Source organism: Copadichromis virginalis, linkage group LG17, assembly GCF_057382275.1.
Source record: "Copadichromis virginalis isolate Kocher_CV1m ecotype Utaka linkage group LG17, C_Virginalis_male_GT1.1, whole genome shotgun sequence".
NCBI lineage: Eukaryota > Metazoa > Chordata > Actinopteri > Cichliformes > Cichlidae > Copadichromis > Copadichromis virginalis.
The window spans coordinates 5,510,749-5,522,219 of record NC_140634.1 but is presented as its reverse complement, the minus strand read 5'-3'; the positions used below and the strand labels follow the sequence as shown (position 1 = coordinate 5,522,219).

Here is an 11,471-nt window from a genome sequence, read left to right as displayed (position 1 = left end):
TACATTGTAGCCACAGGTGCCCACTGACAGAGGCGAAGCTATCGGACACTGGCACCACCAGGCCCTCTGACCACCACCAGTAGGCAACAGGTGAAGCGTCTTGCCCGAGGACACAACGACCTAGACTGTAGGAGCCAGGGCTCGAACTGGCAACCTTCCGATTACAAGATGAACTGTCAACTCTTGAGCCACTATCACCCCATGGCGATGTATAACAGATTTTGGAATAGCAATAAATAAAAAGATAAATAATGAAAAATCTGTCCAAGTGTTTACTTTGGTAATGTAAAAAAATACTAGCCAAGCAAGCTAAAACTACACATATTTGCTAAACTGTGCTAAAATATTTTCCTTCTAAAACTAAACTCAGGATAATGCTTGGAAATAGAAGCACCATGTTTTTGGTTACTGAAAAACATTTTCAGTAGTAACCATTCAACACTATAATCAATGACAATCTTCTGTTGCTGAGAAAAACTAACTTACACTGTTACAAAGGCACAGTTATACCTGTTTATTTTTAAAGGCAGTATTTGTTTTACTTCAGCAGTCATACACCTGAAAGACATTTTTGAAACATAACACTCCTGAAAATTATTTTTCATTTTATTGTCCTTGAACTCAGGTTTTGCAGCATATCTGTGTCACAGACAAGGAGAGACAACATCAAAAATAAACACAGATTAACTTCCAGTGTAATGTTGTTTGATTGCATTGAAAATATTTCTTCACCACAAAAAAGAATGCATTTAAAGCAGCTGCAGGAGGCCACGATATGTTTTATGCAACAGCATCAGTTCCATTGCAATGGAACCCATAGCATGAGTTCCATTGCATCACGCGCAAGATGCAATATCATATAGTTTTAGTTTCCTTATATGGAAGCAGTTATGAGCAGAGATGGGCAGTAACGCGTTACTGTAATCCAATTACTTTTTTCAAGTAACGAGTAAAGTAAGGGATTACTATCGCAAAAACGGTAATTAGATTACTGTTACTTTTCCGTAGGAACGCTGCATTACTGCGTTACTAAAACCGTGATTTTTTTTGCGAGAATGTCTCATGACAGTGACATAAGCAAATTCACAGAGAAACTCGCGGATTCTTCAACTGACCGCTGCGGCTCACCTGCACCAGGGCAAACCTCCGCCTACCCCCGCTCCTGCTTTACAGGTGAAAATAGAGCAACAGGACCGCTAGTCTTTGATTTTATTTATTTTCTGCTGTGTTTTACTTGCATCTATTTGAAAGACTGAGTGTAAACACAAAAAAATATTTTATTTTATGTGCTGGAATGTGCAGAAAATAGGTTTAAATGTTAAACAAATTTCTTCCAGTCAGAGAATGTTGCATATAATTTAATTTTTGCTTGGTGCATAAAGTTAAAAGATTAAACAAGTTTTAAAAAGAGACTTTTCCATTTGATTACATTTTGTATGATGGATTATACAGAAACAGTAGAACTGGGCTGAAAATTGCTTTATCACCTAATCAGGTTGTAAATCGTGTTTTTAAAAAGTAACGAAGTAACTAAATAACTAAGTAATTAATTACCTTTGAAAATAAGTAATCAGTAAAGTAACAGGATTACTTTTTGGGGGGGAAGTAATCAGTAATTAGTTACTGATTACTTTTTTCAAGTAACTTGACCTAACACTGGTTATGAGCTACCATAATTCTGCAATCAGTGTAAATCGATGAACTTGACAGAAGCAGTGAGAGGTTAGCAGAGTTTATAACTGCAGTTTAAACACCAGGGTGTGGAACGAGGGGGTGATGTGATACACCCACTTCATGTTTATATATCATTCTCACAACTGCTTAAATCCTGTCTTTGGAGCGTGAGACAGATGTAAAGACTTTGTATCTCTTTTTTTGTCATGGAAAATTTGCACAGTCCTTTGTTGTGCATGCAACAACACAGAAGCAGGTCTTATTCTGAGTGGTTGAAAAATAGGCCTCAACACAAAAGGGACAAACAAGAGTTCACAACAAAGGGAAGAAGTGTGAAAAAAGCACAGAAACTGAGCAAGCAAGCGGCTACAGTGTGAATTTTCATTGTTTTTGGCTTCATGTCAGCTTATTCTGTGTTACAAATGTTGTGTGTTGATGGACAGTCTGCAAAGCTGTGCATAGGATCTGCACAACCACACCATCCCAGACAAAATAGTTACACAACAAAATTGTCCTCCGTATACGGTGGTCCCAAGAGTTCAAATGTACTGCAACTTAAGAAAACACCAGGGGGACATCTCAGGCCCTCCAAGGTTTGGACGGCTATCTCCCCCCACCACCACTTCCCCTGCCAGTGGCGGACTCCCTCAGACATCGGTGCGTTGGTGGTTCTTTGTGTCTGGGGATGGGCGTCCAGGTACACGCCGGCTCACTCCTTGGCGGCTGCTTATCGGGGCCTGGGGCCTGGGGCTCGCTCGGGCCACTTCGGAGGTGGGGTGCCCCCGGCCTCTCGGCCTGGGGCTCGGTCACTCAGGCACAGCTGGCTGCCGGCGGAGCTCACGGGCGCGTCACTGCAACCCCCCCTGGCTTCTGCTCCGCGGCTGCTGAGTGAGCCCTCATCTGGGACTCTCCTCAGCTCTTTCTGGGACAGTGGCGCAGCTGCCCCTCTGTTGGTCTTCCTTGGTCTCTTGTGTTCTGGGGGCCTCTGGATGTCTGGAGTTTTGATCCCCTCCATACCTGCTTCATGCCCTGGAGGACGGGGCTGTGGCCCCCCCACACCCTCTAGCAGATCATTACATGAAGGAACCTTTTAAAAAAACAAGCGTGTCCATGCTCACAGGTGTACACACGGGTGATCACACACACAAACTACACCCCTTTTGGCTCCTACCTCAAAGCACACTGTGTTCTGTTGATCTTATGTGCTGCACAATAATGTTTAATATTTAGTATTTACTGTCATATTCCCATATATCATTGTGATGTTGTTTATTCTATTACTCTTGTTCTCTTCTGCTTGTTTTCCTTTTTCTTTCTCAACAGGTGATCCAGGTGATCGATATATGCATTTTCTTTTTCTTTTTTTTTCCTGCCCATTCTGTTGGTTTTTGTTTTTTGCCCTTCTCCCCCGTCCCTCTTCTCAACTGTTTCTCTTTCCCTCTTTCTTTCTCCCCTTCTTTCCTCCAGTCAAGTCTGTCCCGTATTCAGCAAGTGAAAATAAAATAAACAATAAAAGGTGAATCAAATGGACCATTATGGCAAGGCTGGGATGGTCAGTTTGGTAAAGTAAATCCATTGGGCATCTTTCTTTGCCTTTAGACAACAATTCTGATGGCAAAAGAGCCAAACGGGACAGGCAAAAAAAAAGAAAAAAAAGAAAAAAAAGAAAACACCAGCACAGTTGCAGTGCATTTGACCTCTCAGGACCACTGCATCCACATTTAAACCAGTGCAGCAGTTTGCACACAGCCTGAGTCAATAAAGTGAGAAAATGTGAGGCTGAGGCTGCTAGAATCAGAATCAGAATCAGAATCAGAAAGGGTTTTATTGCCAAATGTTGAGCAGGTTTACAACATTAGGAAATTGCTGCCGTGCTTCAGTGCAAACATACTGTCATAAAAAATAAGAATAAGAATTAAAAGTGCTAAGTAGATAGATATATACATGATATATACATGAGTGCAGGTGGTGATCAGTGCTAGATATACAGTGCTAGATATACAGATGAACTTAATGTGACATTAATGTGGCACATTTTCCACATAAAGCCATTTAGCAAGAACTGGACTTTACAGATCTTATCAAACATGAAAAGTATGAGGATGGAAATCTATCGATCGGCTGCCCTGATCTCCAGTCTGCATGCCTGGGTATCATTGGGCAAGATTCCCAACATTTGTACTCTGATACATTCATCGGAGTGCAAATGTTGTATAAAGTGCTTTGAAGGCTCAGGTAGAGTAGAAAAACACTATATAATAAGCAGTCCACTTACCTTTACTGGGGATTAAACTCCATAATCATGTAAATCAGCATAATGTCTTATTTTTTCAGATTTCTTAACCTTTATTATTTTCATCTTTTTGGTCTTTATGCTTTCAAACCATTGCACTGTAGGTTAGGAAAGCTGAGTAAGTAATATAAAACCAAGACTGCATATTTAAGCTTTACACTAAGTACTCTAATAAAATTGAAGAAAAATAATGCACCCTTAAAGTTAATCATTCAATCAAAAGTTATTTAAGCATAAAGTAATTGCATGTTGAAAATGTAGGGAGATTTCAAACTGTGCAGAGTTATGGATGCGTAAAAGATTTTTAATAAGTGTGGTATATACATGAATGTTCATTATTTTGAAGTATAATTAGGAACATATTTCTTATCTTTTTTTCTCTTTTTAAAAAACCTGCTCTACTACTGTAACTGTAGTAGAGCATAACAAGTCATCTAACAGCTACTCATTATTTCATTTTGTCTTTGGATTCGGGTTTTGCAGCATGTCTGTGTAACTGATAACACTTTAGTGTTTTCACAGCTGTGGAGATTAACACAAGGCTTCCAGCTTAATGGTGTTTGATGACATTTTAGAGAATGGATGTGTTCATATCAACTGAAAGAGAAACGCATCTGTCAGGTAACCACAAGAAGTATGTGTGTATATTCATGTAACATCTACGTTGTGTCAAGCCAGTATTTTGGATTTTTTTGCAAGTTATGCATAACTTTAAAGTATACAACAATTCCCCCTGGTACAGTTTTTGCAAAAGCACATGCACACTGCCCCCAGTATTGGGACCATCATGGTTCTGAGCACTGCAGCAGCGGTCTCTCACTGTCTTGTGTGCTCACGGACAGACTTTGGCAACACAACAGTAACACATTTTTACAGGTGTGTAAGGTGAGAACAAAATTAATGATCCAACTTCATTTGTTTCAGTTCCGTAGAAATATTTTTGACAGCTTTTTGTTTCACTCTATATTGACTTATGTCAACATTTTTGTGGGCCTACAAAAAAATGTTGATGATAGTTGATAACTGAGGAAATTTGCTTTAAGTGCCGCTCCTCAGAGTACACTGTTTAATTCTCTCACAGCCTAAAAGGTGACAACAGCACTTCCATCTACATCAGGTAAGACAAATTAAAATTTAACATGGCAACTTATATGTTGTTTAAGTATATAAGTTTAAATATTATAAGTAATGATAGATATTTATCCAAAAAGTGTGATTTAATAAGGAAAAAAAGTTCTTTTTTAATTTATTATTTTTCAGTTTCAAAGTTATTGAAATTGCTATAGTTTGGATTGGAGGATAAAGAAGTATACTGAAGGGATTTATCCCTATTAAAATATTAATAAATGCACACATATGAATCAGAATGCACTACAACAAATTTTGTCCCTGCCTTTTTAAAAACTTATATATTTGTACCTTTAAAATGAAGGACTTGGAATGTAGCTGACTAAATTTTTACTGGCCATTGTGGAACATCATGTTCTTATCAAGTTGACTCTTTCTGTGCACAGCGCTTAATAAATGAATTTTACTTACCAACAAAGAATTTCCGTATGGATGCATTCACAGTAAACTGATTTCATTTTGTACAATGTTATATCTTCTTGAAGGATCCACAGTGGCAATCCTGATTTACATGAAACCATATTTATGATATTTAGAAACATGGAGCATAGAGGGTGTTTTATATTTGTGTGTTTGTTCTTTATTCCAATTTTTTTTAAACATATACAGCACATATTCAGATCCAATCAGGTCATCATCTGCAGCCCAATGACAGAGCCGTCGTCAGCAGAGTGGGGCTCTGGCCTCTTTGACTGCATGGAAGACAAGTTGTCTTGTAAGAATCAATACTGGACTTTAACTTGTATTTTTGATATGTGTAAAAAATGCCAATATTTTACTATTTGTGTCATGATTTTCAGGTTGCTATGCTTTTTGGTGCTGGCCATGCTATGCGATCACCATTTCAAAATCACTTGGAGAGAACCCTTTCCTCCCGATTTTGGACATGTGCTCCCCTGGGGCACTATCGATCCTCGGGATACCATTGTTTGTTGCTCCCGTAGCCTTGTCATTCAGGATTACCATGAGAAAGAAATATGGAATTGAGGTATGACACCAATAAAACAATTTTCAATTTTTTTTAACAGATACCATTTATAAGATGCATTTCTTCATCTAGAAATGCAGATTTATAAAAATCTTTACACAAAATAATTTTAATAAACAACCAAGAATGTGAAAAAACACATTTAATGTAACATTGCAAACCTAAGTGCAGTTATCTATAATGCAAATATTATGTTATAATTAAAGGATAGAAATAACAAACAGCTATTTCCTCCATAGGGGACTCTCCAGAGAGACATCGTACACACTTGTTTCTGCAACCTATGTGTCTGGTGTCAGATTGATCGTGAGCTAAAACGTCGTAAGAATAGCTCTACTGTGCTATCTCAAAATCCTGTGACTGCACAACCTGGAGCCACTGGAAAGTAATTGTAACCAAAAAGTACAAAATTAAAATACATGCACCTCATGTACTTACGTATTTCCCTTTCTCTTACTTTCTGTTACAATAAAGAGTTTTAGCGAATTTCTGTTGTCCAAACAAACATTTTTATTGAAAACAATAACAATGCGATGTAATGTAATTATGATTCAACTATTTGAAAATTGTACTGCACTGCTGAATTATGTTTGGGTACAAAGTTAATATTATAACTGTTATTCATCTACCTGGCTATAAATCTAAAGGCTACTAATGTGTGCATGTAAGTATCTCTCAATCAGACACAATAAACAAATAAATCAAAGTAACATCTTTTTTTTGTCTCTAATGATGAAGAACTTTAAAGGAAAGTAAATATTAAGCTCCAATTATTGGCAAGCTCGATGTTTTTTTTTGTTTGTTTGGGTTTTTTTTGTGTATTTATTTTATTTTATTTTCAGTTGTTACAGACGGGACAGACATGACTGGGGGATAGAACAGGGAAAAAGAAAGAATGAAAGAAACAGAGGCAGAGAAAGACAAAATAGAGGGGAGAGAGAAAAAAAAGCAAAGCAAACAAACAAACAAACAAAAAAGACAAAAAAAAACACCTTGAACACCTGTATGAAGAAAAAAGAAAAGAAGAGAAAACAAAAAAGAGCAACATAATAAATACAACACCATCACAATAAACTAGCTAACAGTAGATACTAAATATTAAATGTTATTGTGCAGTACGCAAGATCGACAGCGCACAATGTGCTCTGAGGTAGCAGCCACAAAGGTGTAGTTTGTGTGTGTGAACAACCGTGTGTACACCTGTGTGGATCCACACGCTTGTATTCAAAAGGTTTCTCCATGTAACGATCTTCTAGGGAGTGTGGGGAGCCATAGCCCCGTCTCCCAGGGCATGAAGCAGGTATGGAGGAGATCCAGGCCCCAGACATCCAGAGGGCCCAGAGTACGAGGACCCAAGGAGGACCACCAAAGGGGCAACCGTGCCACCCTCCTGGGAAGAGCTGAGGAGAACCCCAGATGAGGGGTCACCCAGCAGCCACGGAGCAGAGGCCAGAGGGGGTTGCAGTGATGTGCCCACGGCAGCCCCCCCCGACCCCACCGCAGAGAAAACTGCACCCACCCCATCATCCGCTCATCTTCCAGACTACACAAGACAATAAACACCCAGGTTGAATTCATTCTCCACCTCTCCTATATCTTGCCCCCACCAGCAGAGTGAGCTCCTGGAGAGAGGTGACCTCCTGCAAAGATGTAACATCCTGCCCACCAGTTGGAGAGCCCTCCAGGTGGGCCGATGCACTAGAGGTCCACTGCACCAGGGCTGAGCCCCCATGCACCCACCCGCCCACAAACCTGGCGACTCAATAACCAGGATCCAAGCCCCCAAGGCCCAGCCAGAGCCCCAGCCAGGGGCCGGAGCACCCCCAGACCCCCAAGCCCCCACGCCTGTCCCGGCAAGCTCGATGTTAGAATAGCATCACTGTCACCGATGGTGAGAAGAAGCCTGTGCTGTGTGTTATTTGAGGTTTCTGTGGTGTTTGTTACTTGTGTTTAGTTACACCAGTGTTCCCATCATATTACGTTCAGTATTTATCTCTTATCTTTTGGGTTATGTCCTGTTTTCTTAGCTCGTTTTCTGTTGAGTTCGGGTTCCACCTTGTCATTGTCTTAACTGTCTACACCTGTGTCCTGTTCTGCCAGCTGTATCCACTTCCCCGATTATCTTTCATGGCGTGTGTGTGTGTGTGTGTGTGTGTTCAGTCTGTTCGATGTGTGTGTGTGTGTGTGAGAGAGAGCCTGTCTGACTCAGATCACACAGCTGTACTATGCTTGATAAAAGGAAAATATGATATGTTAGCTATCCAGGAAGTAAATACAGAAAATTTCACTTGAAAAAGTTTTACTTTAAAAACTAAAATACAATTTTATACCTAATTATGAATGAGTAAATCTGAGAAAGGAACACACTTCTGGAGCGATAAATTTATCCCATGAATGAATTTACTGCAGTACAGTCACTCTGTGGTTACCACTGTTGGCTCACAGCAACAAGTTCTTGGGTAGAGACATATAGTCAGTATGGTTAGGTTAACTGGTGATTCTAAGTTGCCCATAGTTGTGAATGTGAGTGTGAATGGTCATCAGTCTGTCTTAGCCCTGTGACAGATTTGCAGTCTAACCAGTGTGTACCCTACCTGTTGGGCCGCTGGCAGGGCTGGGATAGGCTCCAGGCCCCCTCCCACCCTGAACTGGACAAACAGAAGAGAATGGACGGATAAATTTACAGCTGAAGCTTATGAATTGAGGTTTAAATGTTAAGATCTGACAAGTTTTGTGACCTGTTGACTACATAATCTAAGGTGATTCAAATATGTAATTTTTATTGATAAAATGATCTACTTATCCATCAGAATGAGCAGGCAATCCAGCACTGCATGTTTTTGAAACTGTTAACTGGAAATGTTGTTGTAATTTTTGTCATGGATCAATAAAAGCTGGACACAGTTGTGACTAATCGGACATTACAAGACAGGAAGCAAAACAGAATACACTGACACTGAACACCAGGGCTGGACTGAGACATAAAATCGGTCCGGGCATTTTGACTAGAGACCGGCCCACCAGGTATTATAGGAAAAGCCATAAAGCCTTTATAATAAACTTAAACTATACCATCCTGCGTATTCTGGTATTCCTATCAGTACTTAGCAAAAATATAAAACAACCTAATCAATAATTACATATAACTAAAAAAAAAAAAAAAAAAAAAATAGTAAACCACTCCCCCACCCTCCGCCTCAAGATGGTTAATTGACATAGCCGACTTTAATTTAATTCATGTATAAAACAAATTCACAGAAATCTATTATTTTTCTCCAGTAATTAAATAGATTCAACATCTTTCTAAAACAGAATTGCAGACTGCACAGATGGTACCTTCCCAGAGGAAAAAGTTCTATAACTTACTAGGGTACATACTAGACTTAATATTTACTACATACAATAATAGATTTCTATACATTTTACATCAGATGAAAACTTTCGTTGTAAGATTCAGATAATTACTTATTAAAAGCTAGACATTTGAAATGAGAATAAGAAAAAAAAGTATTTCTTTGTGCCCCCCCTCTCCCTGTTAATGCCCTACCTGGCCCCCTGGCAACACTTTGCTAGATCCGCCCCTGCACAGCTATCAGCTGTCAGCTACTTAGAAAAGGATCCTGGTGTTATTTGTCTGTCAGAAACAGTTCATAACTTCCCTTCAACTCATTCATGTCACCTAAAAGGTAAACCTGTTTCTCCATCACCAGTTCAGCTCTGATGATTCAGTAAGGACATCTCCTGGTTTCATCTTCATGTTTCCCTCTCACCAGATATACAAATCGATATCATGACCAGCAGCTTTTACAGCTGTGGCTCCAGCAAACATCAGCTGATACTAGAAAGTAATATTAAATCAATTCTAACAACAGCTGATCAAGCTTAAACGTGCTGCTGTTGTTTAGCGCGACATCCGCTGGTTTCCTCTTTCTGGCGCAGAGAGAAAAGCATCAGCTGATCATTGATCAGTTTCATGATTGAATTAGCAACTTTATAGCTGAAGAGAAACGGGACAAATTGTATTCCTTTTCACCTCAACTTTAAAGTTTGACCTCCTCGGCTGCAATTGGTCCAGCCCAGAGTCGATCATGACCAACTGGCACATCCACCACAATTCATTTATACCGTTAAAAATAAATAAATAAATAAAACCCCATCGTTCCATAAAAACGAAAACTCACAAGCGGCCCACCGGGTATGCCCGATGGCCAGTCCAGCTGTGCTGAACACAGACTGTCAAAGTAAAACAGGAAACTAACACACAGACGCAGACATGACAAGGGGCACAGCAAACCTGGAACACAGAGACAGAAACAGAAGGACTCTAAATAACACTGAAACCAAAGACTAGAGATTCTAAATAAGACAAAAGCAAAGACTATTAATAATAAACAACACAAAACGCTGGGTCACCGATGCAGGACCATGACAGAAATATGGAAACTGTAAACGAAAAAGAACAAACATATAGATGAAAATAATGCAGCTAAGAATAAACAAAGAAGATTAGACAAATAAATGCTTCAACAACCACTGACTTATTGCAATGCTCTTACTCTGTGGAAACTATATGAAAAAAAATCTAATTTTAAACAAAGAAAGAAAAACTACTTAAACTTCAACCTACATATTATAAATTTTGAAAAGCACCACAAAGTTTTAATGTATATTTGATTATTTGTGTTTCCTTGCTTCTCTCTGATGTCTCTATTTGATGTGTTAATGAAGGCTGCATTCAATAAAGTTCCTCATCCTGCTCCAACAGAGAAGACTCTGTTGAATGGATTTGAATATGCAAACAAGAAGTCTAAGCTGGCCAAACACCAGGCAATATAATAACAATATTTACATATTTCCATCATCAATAATAATTTAAAATTATTGTAAAACATTTCTTTCCAGGAATTTTATTGAGAATATACAGAAAAATAAAAATGTGTGGACGGTTAAATTATGGCTGACAGCTGCTGCTGGAAATTTTTAAGAGGTAAATATTTTTAACCCAATAATATCATAGTGGTCACTTTTTTCTACTCAGAAGAGGCACCATTTACACAAATGTTCAGTCAGTCCATAGAAAAACATGTCAGTGTGGTTTAACTCAGAAACTCTGATGAGCGCACAGAGACACTCATGATGTGTCTCTGTGTGCACGTCTTCAGGTATTCCTGTCAGTTCACCGTGTTTAAGGGTTTTTCATGTTTTAGTTTTAGATCACCCAGTTTAGGTTATTGTTTCGTTTCACCCATGCCCTTCATTTGTATTTATTTTACCAGCCTTAGTAAACTGCTCGTTTTCTGTTACTCCACGTCACGTTTCACTTTCTGTTTTGGTCTGCATTTGAGTCCTTTTTTGCTACACATACAGTCTGCCACTGCCAGCATAGCA

The 11,471-nt window shown here is 39.1% G+C and overlaps 1 long non-coding RNA gene across 1 annotated transcript; it reads left to right on the top strand.

Moving 5' to 3' along the window:
- Positions 1-5,024: 5,024 nt before the first annotated feature.
- LOC146688862 (uncharacterized) lies at positions 5,025-6,765 on the top strand. Its single transcript, XR_014916177.1, has 4 exons — positions 5,025-5,084; positions 5,705-5,810; positions 5,896-6,083; positions 6,323-6,765. It is a non-coding gene; the product is annotated as an uncharacterized LOC146688862 (long non-coding RNA).
- Positions 6,766-11,471: the final 4,706 nt, after the last annotated feature.